This window comes from Camelus dromedarius, chromosome X, assembly GCF_036321535.1.
Source record: "Camelus dromedarius isolate mCamDro1 chromosome X, mCamDro1.pat, whole genome shotgun sequence".
Taxonomy (NCBI): Eukaryota; Metazoa; Chordata; class Mammalia; order Artiodactyla; family Camelidae; genus Camelus; species Camelus dromedarius.
The window spans coordinates 24,490,605-24,505,846 of NC_087472.1; the positions used below are offsets into that span (position 1 = coordinate 24,490,605).

Below are 15,242 nucleotides of genomic sequence, written 5' to 3' on the forward strand. Positions count from 1 at the left end.
TCTCTACCATTAGGGGCACTTTGTCACAAAAGTTTGAGAAGCTAGATCTATAGCATCTCTGACTAGAAGCTTTCCCGTCTCTATTTAAACATTTCTTATGATGGGTGCGATTTCACCTCCAAAAAGCAAAGCACTGCATTGTTCAAAAAAAACCTTAAGGGCTAGCGGACTGCCTTACCTGCCTCGAGCTTTTGCCTTCAGGAACTACCGCGCCTGAGCGGGCTTGCACTTACATGCACGCTCTCTTAATCTTTTTCCCAATTAAAAGCCTTCTTTTTTTCCCCGGAAGCATAATAAGAGCAGCCTAAGCAACCTCAGCATCAAAACTCTTCAAATACTTGCTCTTTCCCCTTCTGCCTTTCTCCCTGGAATGAGGGTAGGTAAGAACGGGGAGGGGGTGACCTGGCTGTACTTCCGCCTCCTTGGCTCGAAAGTGCAGGGCGCATGTGCTCCGGACCAGTAAGGTTGACTTCCGCTCCCACTGTGCTCCGCGAGCTGAATCATGGCGGGCGCCGAAGGACCCGACCGCTCGGAGAACCAGAATGAGTCTCGCGGGGGCGAATCTTTTAGAAATGACCAAAGATCTACTGAAGAGCTTTCTCGGGACTTTCAGGTAAACATCTTAAGTGAAAAGGATGATACCCCAGTTCATTTCTGTGACAAGTGTGAATTACCAATTAAACTCTATGGGCGGATGATTCCATGCAAGCATGCTTTTTGCTATCCCTGTGCTATTTTACATGGAGAAGAAGGCGATAAGAGGTGCCCAAATTGTAGTAATCCGGTGATGCGAATTGAGAAGTATACGTTAGGTTCTCTATTCACGTGCAGCGCTGTTCAGGGATGTAAAAAGTCCTATTTGTCTCAAAGCGATTTAGAGGCTCATATCAACCACCACCATACGAGAGCTAAAAACCCCGTTGCCCATACTTAACTGGAAAATATTCACTCTGCATATTGTCCCACCACTAACTGAAATCTGATTGTTTTATAACGACTCCAGACAAGCATCATATGAACCATATTCCACCAAAGCAATACTTTGATACTACCACCACCTTTGTAGTGTGTGAGCACAAGCCATATTATCAGCCACAAGAAGATACTAGTGCTCCTCCAGCAGAATTAATTGTCCATGGCTTCATCTCTACCTCTTTCAGTGAGTCAGGAAACCTATGTATTTCAACAAGAAAACATAGCAATTTAATAACTGCCCCTGTTAAGAATAACTCAAATCCAAGAACTTGAGAACTACCACTTCCTGCCTCCGCAACTGCTGTCATCCTGAATATCAGGGTCACCCAGTGGTACTGACCTCTCATCATGCTATGCCTCCACAGGAGCACTCTGTGCTACACTGCCTTCTTTGCCATCAATACTCATCAAATGCCACATCCTTCCCAGATACTTTTCACTTGATTCATAGCCAAACTTCAGGTACATCAGTGACTCTTACTCTACCACCCTCTCCATGGACCTATTACTGCTCTGATGCCACCTTAGATGAAATATCTTCCATCAGGACCTGCCTCACCTCAACAGATAGTCATCTGTAAGTACACACTATTTTCATCATTATAATGCTCACTCTTTACCCTAGTTTACTGAAGATCAAGGAACTCTGAGAATCCATTTATATAACTAGGGGAAGTAAGTCATGGTATGTGGCCTGCACTCAGAGGGCCACCCCTTCCTCCATGAAAGCAGGGTCTGCCTTTCTCAAACCCCACTTCTTGGACTACATTTCCAAGTTCAGACAAGATATAAACCATATTACCAATAATAGTATTTCAAACAGAAGCTATGATGGGAGGGGGAAAGTATTATCAACTTTCTAAACTAAGCTTTGACCATTTGGGGAAGGAAAAGTAACTCTTACAGAAGTGGCTATAAAACACTTAAAGTCTTGTCTCTTAAGTTTTAAAACCTTGACCTTGGGAATGATTTTAAATATTTACTATAGTGGAGATAAGTGGCTTCGTTGAGAATAGCTATGCTTTAACAACTTTGTTCCTCTAGTATGGTAAATTCACCCAGAAGTGACCATTTGCAATATTATTTCTGGGGGTGGGGGAGGGCGGGGGGGTGTTCTACTTTCAAAAGTGTTGTTTTTCTCAAATCCAATGTTTAGTTTTTCTTGTAATGTATTTTGTTAACCTGGGTAAAAGGAATAAATTTCAATATGGTTGTAAAAAACAATAAGCCCTCTGTACACAAAATCTGTCTCCTTGTATCTTCTAACATTCTTGTTTCTGGGCCCAGAGTGCTTTTCCTTTACTGAAGCTGAGGCTCTGTGACCCAAACCATCTGCAGGCTGAGTCCTGCACGCCACACAAATCATAAGTGTTTAAGCAGCTCTAGCCCAGATCTGTCTAACCCAGCATCAAATCCCTCTTGCTACTCCAACCCTGATCTTATGCTCCAGTTTTAATGGGGCACTGCCCCTTTACTGTGTTAAAAGATGGAACTGAGGCATATAAAAAATTTTAAGTTTATTTGAGTAAAAATCAATTTAAATCTGCAATATTCTATCTAGCAAATAGAAAGGAGCTTCGAGGAGCTGTATAAAATGAGTGACTTTTACAGGCAGAAAAGAACAAGGAAGCAGATTGGTTATTGCAAGGTTACTTTCCTTTAGGGGGTGGCAGGGATTAGTTAGGCAGATTACCTAAATAGTGCTGATAAGGTGATTCCTAATTGGGCTGAGATTCCATTTCTGGGAGAGCCAAAACTATAATTAAGTCTCAGTTTGGTGACCTGGGGCTTAGCGTAAGTAACTCCATTTTGTTGTTTTGTTCTAAACACCTGAGAGCCAGTGCTCACCTCATACTCTAGTTCCAGTTACTAAGGCCTTTTCTTCTTCCTACGTGAGTCCCTATCCAAGTAATATATTAGATATTCAGGCCCTCTAGCACTGTGACTTTGATTTTTTTCTTGCTAATGTAAGGGTAAATAAAATCTAAAAACATTAAAATTTTCCCTAGTGCAAAGAAGTACAGAACTTTCCTCCTTCCATTTTCTTTTAGCATTTCCTTAAGAAAGATTAAATTATAAATGGTAGCTCTGCCTCTTTGAAATGTATGTAAACCTTTCAAAACTAAATAAAGCCTCTTGCAGTTTTACATCCCAGGAATATCATTCCTGGGGTCCTAAGAGCCATTTCTTTGAAAAGTGAACACTAAGTGGTGCCCTGCCTTCCTCTCTGAGAGTTCAGCTCCAAGATGTAATTTCTTGCTTATAAAAAAAAAAGATGAGAAATTTTATTTTTTAGATATATACAATTAATGTGTATGTCATGGATTAACATATATAAAACATACTTGTTAACACATTAACATGTATATAAAAGGTGAGAGTTCTATTTTGTCTCTGAATATCAGGGAGGAAGAACTTTTCCTCTACCCTTCTAAGTTTTTCTGGCTGGTCTAAGAATTAAAATGACATAAGACAAATTAACAGGAGAAAAATCAGACGAAAGTTTAATAATATGTGTACACGGGAGAGACCCAAGAAAACTGAGGAACTCCCCAAAATGGCTGAAGCCTTCACCTGCAATACCATCTTCAGCTAAAAAAGAAGAGGATAGGGGTAATGGTTTGGGAGTTCAAAGAGGAGAAAGGCAATTCATATGGAGATAGAAAAGCAAATGTTTGGTGAACACATGTTTGCTGAGCCATGCAGAGACAATAGGACACAGGGTAGACTTGGATCTTTAGGCCCTGCCTAGAGCTTCCCCTACCACACCTTGCCCACATTCTTTGCAGACAGTTCTGGTGATAACTACTCCAGGAACAGGCCCTCTATCTAAATTCTTTTAGGCAGTTGAGGGAAGGTCAAAATTTCCTTTAAGGCCCAAAGAGTCTTTTGAGCCTCAAAAATAGCCAGCCTAAATTAGGCCTCATGCCAAAGAGGCATATTTTGGGGTGGCAGTTTTGCTCCCCTACAAACCTCTTTAGCAGATTGCCTATGCTGCACATCGCAGTCTGGTTTAATACTTATCAATTAATAAAACTATTTCATCCTTTTCCATGTTTTATAGAGAGGTGTTATTGGATTGGCAGGAAATTTTATGTTTGTTATTTCCCCAACAATTTGGCAATGAGGATAGGATCCATCTGGCAATTTCTGAATTGAATGAGTCAGCTAAAGGTCTTGTGGCCATGCAACAGTCATGTAAGAGACTCTGAATTACAAAAATTCTCCTTTCTAGCTCTCCACTCTTTTGGAATACTAGCCAGATGAATTACCTTCTTCAAATTCAAGATTTTATTATTATAGGTGATACCAGTTCTAAAATCCTGTCAGGATCACCATTGACTTTGATGGTAGAAAAATAGGGGAAGCCAGAAATGTTATCACGGGTCTTTCTTAAATTGCTAATACCTCTGTCACATTTGGAATGGATGTAAGACTGAGAAACCAGTCTTACAGTGGCCTGAGGACTCTTTTCGTTTGGACAAATTAACATTTAAAAGGGTTCTTAGAAGTGCCTCATTCCAAGCATATAAATTATTGGTATTTATGAGATGACTATCATTCTAAGGAGAAAGTGAAAAATTATTTGATAACCAGAAGGAATGGTTCAGAGAAATCAAGAGGAAATGCAAGAGTTAAAGTCACTTTCTCTTACATAGAGCTGCTTTCTCTATTGTTCCAGCTCTCTTCATCTTTCCCTACATCAAGTTGACTCCTGGGAAGAAGGCAGTGATCTTTTAGATGGGTGGCTCCTTCCATTAGATTTCCCTTCAAGGAGAGACAAGCGCACAGCTTCTCGAGCTGATAATGAATTATATGCCCTGCTTGAGGAGGGCACGTTTCTGTGCCTCATGTCCTAGCCTGAGTCCTCTTCATGTCTCAGCCCTTGAATCCACCTCTAGGAGTCTCTTAGCAAAAACACCATGTAGCTAGAAGAGCAAACAGGATGGAGAAATGTGATTGGGGAACAGACGAGTATTTGGATAAAAGACTGTGTCCCTATATAAAGGCAACAGGATGCAGTAGCTGCCCTGGCCACATGGGAAAAGACAAAGGTGTTAGGCCTGATAAATAGCCACATGGGAAAAGAAAAGAAAGTGCCATACAATCCTACATTTTTCTTGTCTCAATATAAGGGAAACCAGCCCTTCCTATTCAGATCACCTGCGAAGCTGATGGCATGGAAAAGCTACCCAGGCCTCCCAGGTAATCCATATGCCTTTCTCATCAGCTGATATTAGTCATTTAAAGATTTCTTTTCTTGTGCCCCAAAAGACTCACAGAAGTACTCCACATCATGTTTTCAGTTTGTAGCCCCACATATGGGGATGTGCACTGGCTGCTACAGGGAATTCTGCAACCAGCAGACTTCACTTAGGCTGTAGAGCAAACATGTTGGGGACTAGAAGGTGACCCACCTCAGTGGGTATAGTGGCCAAGGGAAGCTATTGGCTGCCCACTACAACTGTGGAAGAATTAAGAGCTTTAAAAACCTATCAAGAAGTGTTGCTAATGGCCATACTTAAAGCCTTTCTGCTAATGATGTGTCCCCAATGATTTCTATCAGTGATGTGTTTCTTTCTCACAATTCGCTGGCATGGATCCAAGGGCAGATCAAAATCACCCTCTAGTCCTATACAGCTTTGTCTTGGCTCTCTTACCAACTATCCAAATTCACGTTAGGGAAAGGGTAATAGGGTGGCAAGGACAGACCGTTACTCAAATCTTAACAGCAGCTACTTAGTTTTGTGGCAATACAGAGAATGACAAAAACGTGGGGAAAAAGTGTTAGCTGCTCAGTTAAACTATTTACTGGAGGGAATAATCCTACTCTAGTCAATCTATGCAGGGAGCAAAGGAAGAAGGGAAAATTGTACATCATTATCGCAAAAAGCCATGCTACTGGAGGAGAGACTGTAGGAAGAAACTCCAGGAGGCGGAAAAATTGCAGCAAGGGAATCAAGAAAACCCAAAAGGACAAAATCCTTACCTAGGAGATAATTGGCAAATGGCTCAAAATTGACAGACTGGGGAAATCTCAGAGATGGGAACTGGCAAACCATATGCCTCAATAACTTTCCCTCAGGCTAACCTATCCTTGCCTTTTCCAGTAGATGCTGGTGCTACTTATTCTGCAATTAACTTGTCAATGTTTCATTTTGCATCTAAGTGATAGATTAATACAGGTTGTTGGTATTTCATGTCAGCCTTCTAACTGTTCCTTTTCCTCAGTGATTCCCATACAGATTGTTTCTCAGACTGAGGAGCATGCTTTCTTACTTTCTCCTGATTCTCCTGTTAACCTATTCAAGAGAGACCTGCTGTGCAATTTTAAGGCTGCCATATTCTGTACTCCAGCTGGAGTGTTTGCTGAGCTCCCTTGGAGAAAATCATCTGATTTGGTTACTACGTGCCAGGGCTGAAACAAACTGATGCATTGCTTTGGGCTATTACTTGGTTTAATTTCAAACAGAGAACAGTAAATAGCTTACAAACAGCATAAGCCATGGCCATGTGTAAAACAAAATATCCTTTGTTTAGAACTGGATTTGAAGGAATAAAAGTAACTATAAAACATTAGGAGTAAAAAGGGATACTTTTAAAAGTGTGCTCACCCTGTAATACTCCTATACTTCTAGTAAAGAAAAAAGATAAATTTGATACAGTTGACTACTATACAGATTTGTATAATATCTTAAAGAAGTAAATAAATTTTCTGTTGCATTAATCTATATAATTCCTAACCCTGCAACTATTCTGACTTTAGTACCATTGTCCATGAAGTTTTTCGCTGTAGTTGATATATATTCTATTTTTTTCCCTTTTCTTATAGCAAATGAGTCTGTATTTTTGTTTGGTTTTACTTATGAAGGAGTCATAAGCAAGTCTTATGAAGTTAGAAGAGTCCAAAAAGGTTTTGGGACCCTTACACTGTTTTCCCTAGTCACTTAAGAAAATAGGGATGTGTCCCACCAGGAGGATCTATAATTATTCAATATATAGATGACTTTCTGGCAGCATCAAAAATTAAAGCATAATGCAAAATTAGTACTTTGACTTCACAGGAGCTTAAGAGTAAGTAATATTGCCAAACTGAAAAAAAAATGAGTAATAATGTTACAGTGAATTCCAGTTTTTGCAGAGCAGGCAAAACCTCTGACAATGCAACTGCATGATAATTCTTCAGATCCAATGATTTGGTCCCTAGAATCACAAGAGGCATTTAAACAATTGCAGTTGGCTATAGTCTCTTCCCCAGAGTTGGGAATTCCACATTTTGTAAAACCTTTCCATTTTTTGTCCTGAAAATAAAGGTACTGTTAGTAGAACTTTAACTCTAAGGTTGGAATTAGAATAGACCGATCTGGGTGCTCTGGCACTGGGAATGCCCAGATGCCTCTGAAGTGTGGCGATAGCCACTACACTTCCTGAAAGGCTAAAGCCCTGGCATTGGGTGGTTAATTTGAGTATCCCTTACGTGGTGATAGTTATCTTACAAGTGCATAACACCCAGCATTTGCTGGTGCACTGTCAGACTACGAACAAGCACTATTATCCACTCCTAGCATTGTGCTTAGAAGATGCAATCTCTTAAACCTGCTATGCTTTTACCAGATCCTAATCAAATAGACGATCATGATTGTACAGTGGTAATAGAAGAAAACACTAGACCCCAGTCTGATTTATTGGATAATCCTTTTCAAAAGGCACATTTCATGTTTACTTAATGGGTCATTTACTCAAGACAAAAGTGGCCAATTTAAAGTTTTCTATACTGTGGTGACTTACCATGAAGCTTATGTTTTGTCTGGAATTAAGTTGGTACGAGCAGGTAAATTAATAGCAGTTACCAGAGCTGAAATTCCTAGTTAAATTAAAAGCAAATATATATACTAATGGTAAATATGTGTTTGGTGTCTGTCACACAACAGAGCAAATTTAAAAAAAATAGATGATCCTTGATTTCTATGAGAACTTAAACATCTCATGGAGAATTGAAAGCTGGTTTGTCAGAGGCTTTACAACTGCCTACTCAGATTATCAGTAATCCATTGTAGAGCTCACACAGGGCGAAATGACGAAATTTCTAAAGGCAATGATTTTGCTGAAAGAGCTGTAAAAGCTGCTGTTAAAACATGACAGACTCCAAATTTAGAAGCCCCACTTGTAATACTAAAAACCTCTGTTCATTTTCAAAAACAAGCTTCACAAAGGGAAATGAAAAAAATGGATTGAAAGAGGGGCTAAAAAAAATTCAACTGGACTATAGGAATTACTAACAAATTCCTGTATCAAAGACTTTATTCGCTTGATTAATTATTATGTTAACAAAATCAAACTGAAGAGGGTTTTTTTTTTAAAGGCCCTAGACTCTTACTCCATCTATCAGAATGATTAAATTATTCAAAGTGTATTAAAGAGATTTGTTATTTGCCAGCAGAATTCTTTACAGACCACTCCCAAGGTAGGTGCAGAAAGTTTTCCTTGACCAACTTTGCCAGGAACCAGATGGCAGTTATATTTCATAGAATTAATGCCTGTGGAAGGTAAGAGAGTTTGTCTAGTTGTGTTATGTATGATGTCTGAATGGCCTCTAGTCTTTTCCCTTTTCAAAAGCAGGTGCCCAGGCAGTGAGTTCAAATCTCTCTTAATGCACATAATCCCCACTTTAGGGGACCCCAGAGCTTACTAAATCAGATGGAGGAAGTCATTTTATGTCCACCACTATCCATGAATTATGTAGATTATGTTTGCAGATTCCTAAAAGGTATCATACTCCAGGTAGAATGGAAGACTCAAAACTCACACTCATTGGCTAAGATTCAGCAATCTATGGATAAAATGGCCTAGAGATTTACCACTAGCTTTGTTAAAAGGTAGAGGTGTTCTTGCAAGCATTAATGTTCTCTCTCTCTCTTTCTCTCTTTGAGCTTACATTTGGCAGGATTGTGAATTTGGGTTTGAAATCACTTCTCTGCCTCGATTCAACTGAATTCTCTCATAATCATGTTCAATAGCTAAAATGGCTTTTCTCTTACCTAGAAGCCCTAGAGCAAGTCAGAAGGGCCTGGAGGAACCTACTGGAAGTCTGCCACCCCTATCAAACTGGGCAATTTAGTTTACATAAAAGTGTTCTGGAGGGAAGATGGGCTGTCACCACACAGAGGGACCACTTCAAGTGCTGTTGATCACCCAAAAAGCTATCAGAGTAAAAGAAAACCCAGATTGATTCATGCTTCCCGCATGAAACCAGCTCTTCAAGAGGACTGGACTGTGGTTTCCACAAAGGACTTGAAACTTAAATTTTCTAGAATAAACTGTGTTGGTACTGAACTCAACTGAAAGGAGGTGTTCTAATGAACCTGTTACTATTCTCAGCCTTGTTATCTTATTCAAAGTATTAGTGAATAGTGGTATAACAGTGAGTTAGTGGTTAGTGAATAGTGGTATAATAGTGAGTTAGTGGTTATTTCAGTTACTGTAATAATCACATTTTAATAGAAGACAAAACGGGTAATTTGTTACACTACTCTCTTTCTGTACTTCCATAATGGTTCCTAAAGTCACAGCAGATTTCTCATCAGCTCTGAACTATATTCCCAGAATGGACATGGCCTGGACTTATAAATCCAACAATCTGATTATTGGCAGAAAAAATAGAAGCATATTCATTATTAATTTTTAATAATATTAAAGTAAAAGTAACTAATATGCATACAAATACTCAAGCCTCAGATTTGACACAAAATTTTTTTTAATGAGTTTAATTGGAAGGGTGGTATAGAAAAGCATCTGACTAATGGAAAAATAGAAATTTAGCATTTATGGAAGAGACAACAGAAGACAGATCTAATGTCACTGTTAATCACTTTGGGATATAAGTTTTTCCATTCCTTGTATGGATAAACATGCCTGTTATGTTATTATAATAGTTAATTAAATATCCATGGATAACTACAAACTTAGACCAAGGTGAAAAATGCCTCATAGGTTAGGTTTGCCCCCTAGACTTCAAATGATTAGAGCCATGTACATCCAACACTGGAAGTTGAAGGGGAGCAGAATTTGCCACCACAAAATGTGCCTCTTTGGTATAAGGATTACTTTGAGCTGGTTATTTTTAAGAAACAACAGATACAGGAAAAGCTATTAGTAGAATAGAAATTACCCTTTTCTAAGAGACATTTACTTTTATAAGGGAAATCTCCATTTCTAAGAGTGTCTCCCTTTCTGTACTAGAAGAGAAAGATGATTAAATCTTTTATCAATGGAGAAAGAAGCAACTTAAATCTGCATAACAACCACACCCTCGTTTTCTGTGTTTCGCCTGATAACCTCCCACAACTGCCATGTCCCCCCACCCCCAATAGCTTTTGTCTTTAGCTGGAAATCTTATATTAGGTGTAGGCTTGGGCCATTTTGGAGAGTGACTCAGTTTTCCTGGGTCTCTCCCATGTATTTAGGAGGTATACATGTTACTAAACTTCTGTTAAGTTTTTCTCCTGTTAATCTTTTATTACAGAGGGGTTTAAGCCAAGAACCTAGAAGGGAAGAGGGAAAGTTATTTTTCCTCCCCTCCAAAGTTTAATATACACCCTTCAATGGGAGCCTCATAGCAGGACGATGATACTAGATAATGCTCATGAGTGTCTTTATGTTTTACATGTGGGAGAAATATTTGTGCAGATGGAGTAATTGTGGGAGGGCCTAGTTTATTCTGTAATTCTAATGTTACTTCTATGACTGATGAGAACTCGGAGGAATTTATTGGGCCTTAAGAAAAACTCTGTTAAAACTTTAGATTATCAGGCTCCAGAGTTAAACTGCTTATTAGACTTGGATTGGATGGATTATAGTAAAAACAACAAAATGATACTCAATTAATACACAAATGATAAAGACATCACAGCAGTTTGTAAACTTAATGTATGACAAAAGAGAATTTTTGTGCATTGTTAAAATCAAGAATCTGCTTTAACCATTCACCATTGGCATGATATACTTACAAATTTTCCCCAAGACAGATATACTAATTTTTTAATTCATCCTATTGTAATTCTGGTAATTGCTTTGTTTTATATTTTACTATAGCTTACATGAATACTTAGATTGTTGCTGGAGAGAGATAGAAATGGCACTGTAGATAATCAGAAACTGTATAGTTTTGCTAGAAAATAGCAATAGAAAGGGAAAATTTTAAGGGTAAATACAAACCTAAAATATTTAAATTTGTCCTTAGTGCAGAAAAGAACTCTTCCCTCTCCCTTTTCTTTTAGCACTTCCTTCAGAAAACTTGAGATTATAAATGCTCTCTCTGACTCTTTGAGATGTAGCTAAATATTTTTAAATGGTAAATAAGTTTCTTGCCAGTTTTGCATGCCAAGAATGTCATTCTTAGGGTTCAGGGAGCCATCTCTTTGAAAAACATCAAGATGAGTTGTCTCTATTTCCACCTCTATGGAAATTTAGCTCTAAAATGCAACTTTCTGCTCATCAAAAAGATATGAGAAATTTCTCCTTTGGACAGACCACTGACATGTATATAATGGATTGTTATCTGCTTGGTTATATAAGAAGAGTGAGATTTCTTTTTTGTCTTTACAATCTCTTTAGGTGATTGCCTGTGATGAGCATCACAGTCTGGTTTAATGCTTATTCAGTAATACTACTGTTTCATTATGTTTCTACATTTTGTGAAGAGGTTTTACTAGATTGCAGGAGATTTTATGTTTATATTTCCCCTACACCAGTGACCTATCCTAAGACAAAAGTACTCCCCTAGGTCTCCAGCCCAGTAACAAAAACCTCGCAACATTGACCTCAGGCTGGACTGGCCTATTGCAGACTGATTTTTTAACTTTCTTAACCTCATCAGTTAAGTAAGAGTTTGGTTAAGTGAAGCTCTCAGTCTCCTCTGTAAAACATACTGATCCCCTCAGAATGCTAAATGTTCATAGCTAATAGAATACACTGTAGAATTCATTTATACTTTAGTTTCCACCAGTTGAATTGTATGCTTAATAGTCAACTATTTAAGTTCCCAAATCTGTTGTAAAGCACTTGCACTTATAACTGTAATTATAAAATATAATTAGAATTGACAAAACTGACACATGACTCCACCAAAAAAAAAAAAAAAAAAAAGGAGGGGGTTTCTATTAAAAGCTATATTGTATTAAAAAGACCTACTGACATTTGGTGGTCCCCTAATGAAAAAACCAGCTTGTCACCCTACAGTGAGGCTCACAAAAAAATAAATCCCACTCATCCATAAATAACTTCCAATCAGCTTTGCTTTCTTTTAAAATCAACTTCATTGGAATAAAGCTCTGAGTAAAATGTATCAACTTAAGTGTACAATGAGTTTTGACATGTGTACACTAGAATATACCACAATCAAGATACAGAATATTTCCATACAACAAAAAGTTCCCTCCTTACCCCATCACTGGCCTCAGACAACCACCAATATACTTCGTTACCAACAGATCAGTTTTGCATATTGTAGTATTTCATATAAATGTGATCATATGTATATTTTTTGGTGTCTGATTTCTTTTGTTCAATGTAATGTTTTGAAATTAACTTGTATTGTTGAATTTATCAGATTGTTATAATATAACAATATATATAATATATATCAGATGTTATATTACATTATATATTATTATCAGTGTTAATTATATTTATATTATTTTATATTATAATAATTAATAATTATATTAATCCATTGTATTTATATCACTTTTTTCCATTTAAATGTTTATAGACAGTTTGGTTGATTTCTGTTTTGGGACTGTAATAAAGCTGCTATGAACATTCATGTGTAAGTTATTTTGTACACATAGGTTTCATTTTATTTGTTTCATTTTATTTTAAATATACAAGTATATAAAAGTCCAAAATGCTGGGTAATATAGTAGGAGTATTTTGACTATTTTGTTTGGGGGCAAATTAAGCTCAGAGACTGTTTGCCTTTGCCAGCAATTTAACACAGACTCACTGTGGGAATTATAATTTCACTAGCCAAGAGAATACAGGATGTTTCCTAATAAGCCAATAAATAAATAATACCCTCCAAACATATGATAGAATAATTATCCTATTATACTAAGCAAGGAGAGATGAATAAAGTCCAAATTTAGTTGTGGTGTACCTTTTCTATGAGTTTTGGTCTCTCACAATAGAAGGCTTTGCCAACCAAGAGCTGACTCCCAGATGTCAGCGTAAAAACAAGTCCCTTGTTGCTAGAACACATTGCTAGAGAACAATAGTGCTTATGCCTACGGTCAGGCTGATCTCTGGCTGCTGTTGGGACCACTGCCTTTACCAAGGCAGAAGTTAATGCCCCAAGGTCTTCAAAGAGCTATCTAAATTAGCGAAGGGTAGCTTTTACCCAGACTGAAACTCTCGGATACTCCGCACAAACTCTCAGTATTTATACTCTCAATGTCCCCTTGTCACAGTTGCTTCTCCTCATGTTCTTACCAATAAGCCTCCAGAGGAGCCCCTCAGCAGCCAAGCTACTAAGTGCTTATCTATGACAACAGATGAAATGATGACATCCTGACACAGCTTGCTTCTTCATTCTTATATCAAAACAACTTTATTTCTAAAAATAATGTTTTAATTTGTAATAAACAAGTAGATTAAAACAACTTAAGTCATCAACAGGTGAATTTGAAATCAAACCAATACACAACACTGACCTTTATAAAAATAAAAATCAATAAACTACCCAACTCCCCAAGTAGCTGTACAACTTTACACAACCACCAGCAATGTATGAGTCCCAGTTGTTCCACATCCATCCCAAAACTTGGGACTGTCAGTAACTTTAATTTTAGCCATTCTGGTGGGTATAGAGTGGTATCTCATGGTGTTTTTGATTTACAACTTTCTGTTGAATAATGATGTTAAACATCTTTTAATACACTTATTGGATATTCCTATCTTCTTCTGTGAAGTGTCTAAATCTTCTTTCTCATATTGTGTTGTTTGTCTTATTGTTAAGATGTAAAAGTCCTTCATATACTATGGATAAAAGTCCTTTATCAGAGGTATACAATGTGAATATTTTCTTCCTGCCCATGACTTGCCTTCCAGTTTTCTTCTTGAACAGGTTTTTTTTTATTCCCTTCTGTTTCAGTGCAAGGCTGCAAACATTTCCTCCCATAGATTCTTTTAGAAATGTTACAGTTTTAGTTTCTTTATGTTTGGTTCTATAAGCAATTTAAAATTAGTTCTATAAGTAATTTAAAGTAGGTTTTGTGTTGAAGTGAGGTAATAGCCAACATTTTTTTTTCCATTGGTTATCCAGTTGTTCTGCTATCGTTTGCTACAATGGCTACCCTCTCTCCAGTCAATTACCTTGGCAATTTTGTTAAAAATTGACTGAACATATATATGTAGGTCTATTTCTGGACCCTCTATTCTCCATTTCTCTAAGTCACAGTATACTTAAGGACAAGGGATACTACCAGCAGCATGCAGATAGATGTTTACCAAAAGGCACTTTGGGAATATGAGTACAAACAAAAAACCCTGATTGATAGTGTTTGCTGATTGCCAAGGTGTAAATTCTCCAACCATGGTCAATTTCAAGGTACCCTACACAACAAACTCTAGCTACCTCAGACTCCCCAAACTAAAATCTCTAGCTCCTCAACTCAGTGAGACTTCCATTTCTTTGCTTGGGTACCCTCTTCCTGCACTGAGGTCTGTACCTCTAAGGCAGAAAGCCGAGAATATCATAGAGATCAGCTGGTTTGTTTCCCATCTCTCAGGGATGACAGCCCTGTACCACTGATAGCCCTGTACTGCCTCTAGTCCAAAGTCTGAAAAACAGTTGTTTCATAAGTTTTGTACAATTTTCTGGTTGTTTATGGCAGGAAAGCAAGTCTGTATCAGTTATTCCATCATGGTTAGAACTGCTTCCCAATTAGCTTTAAATGTCTAATTCTTAAATATGAATATATAGTCACAAACCACTATACATTTTATGTTAGAGGCTGTCCTCAAATATCAAAACAAGCAAACAAAAAACTTTGTAGGAAATAGTTAATACAGAAAGCAGAAAGAAACTTTTAGAACTATAGTATCTTTAGAGAGCTAAGATATTTCATCCATGAAACAAGGAAAAGGGTGCTATAAGAAAAGAAAAACTCAGAATAAAGAGGTCTTAGAAATGAAATATATGTATACACAAACATATGGATACATATAAATATGTAGATACATATATATACACACTTATTTATATGACA

The 15,242-nt window shown here is 37.5% G+C and overlaps 1 pseudogene; it reads left to right on the forward strand.

Annotated features, from left to right (window-relative positions):
- The first annotated feature begins 502 nt into the window (after nt 1-502).
- LOC105098903 (E3 ubiquitin-protein ligase Hakai-like) lies at nt 503-1,556 on the forward strand (annotated as a pseudogene).
- The last annotated feature ends 13,686 nt before the right edge of the window (nt 1,557-15,242 follow it).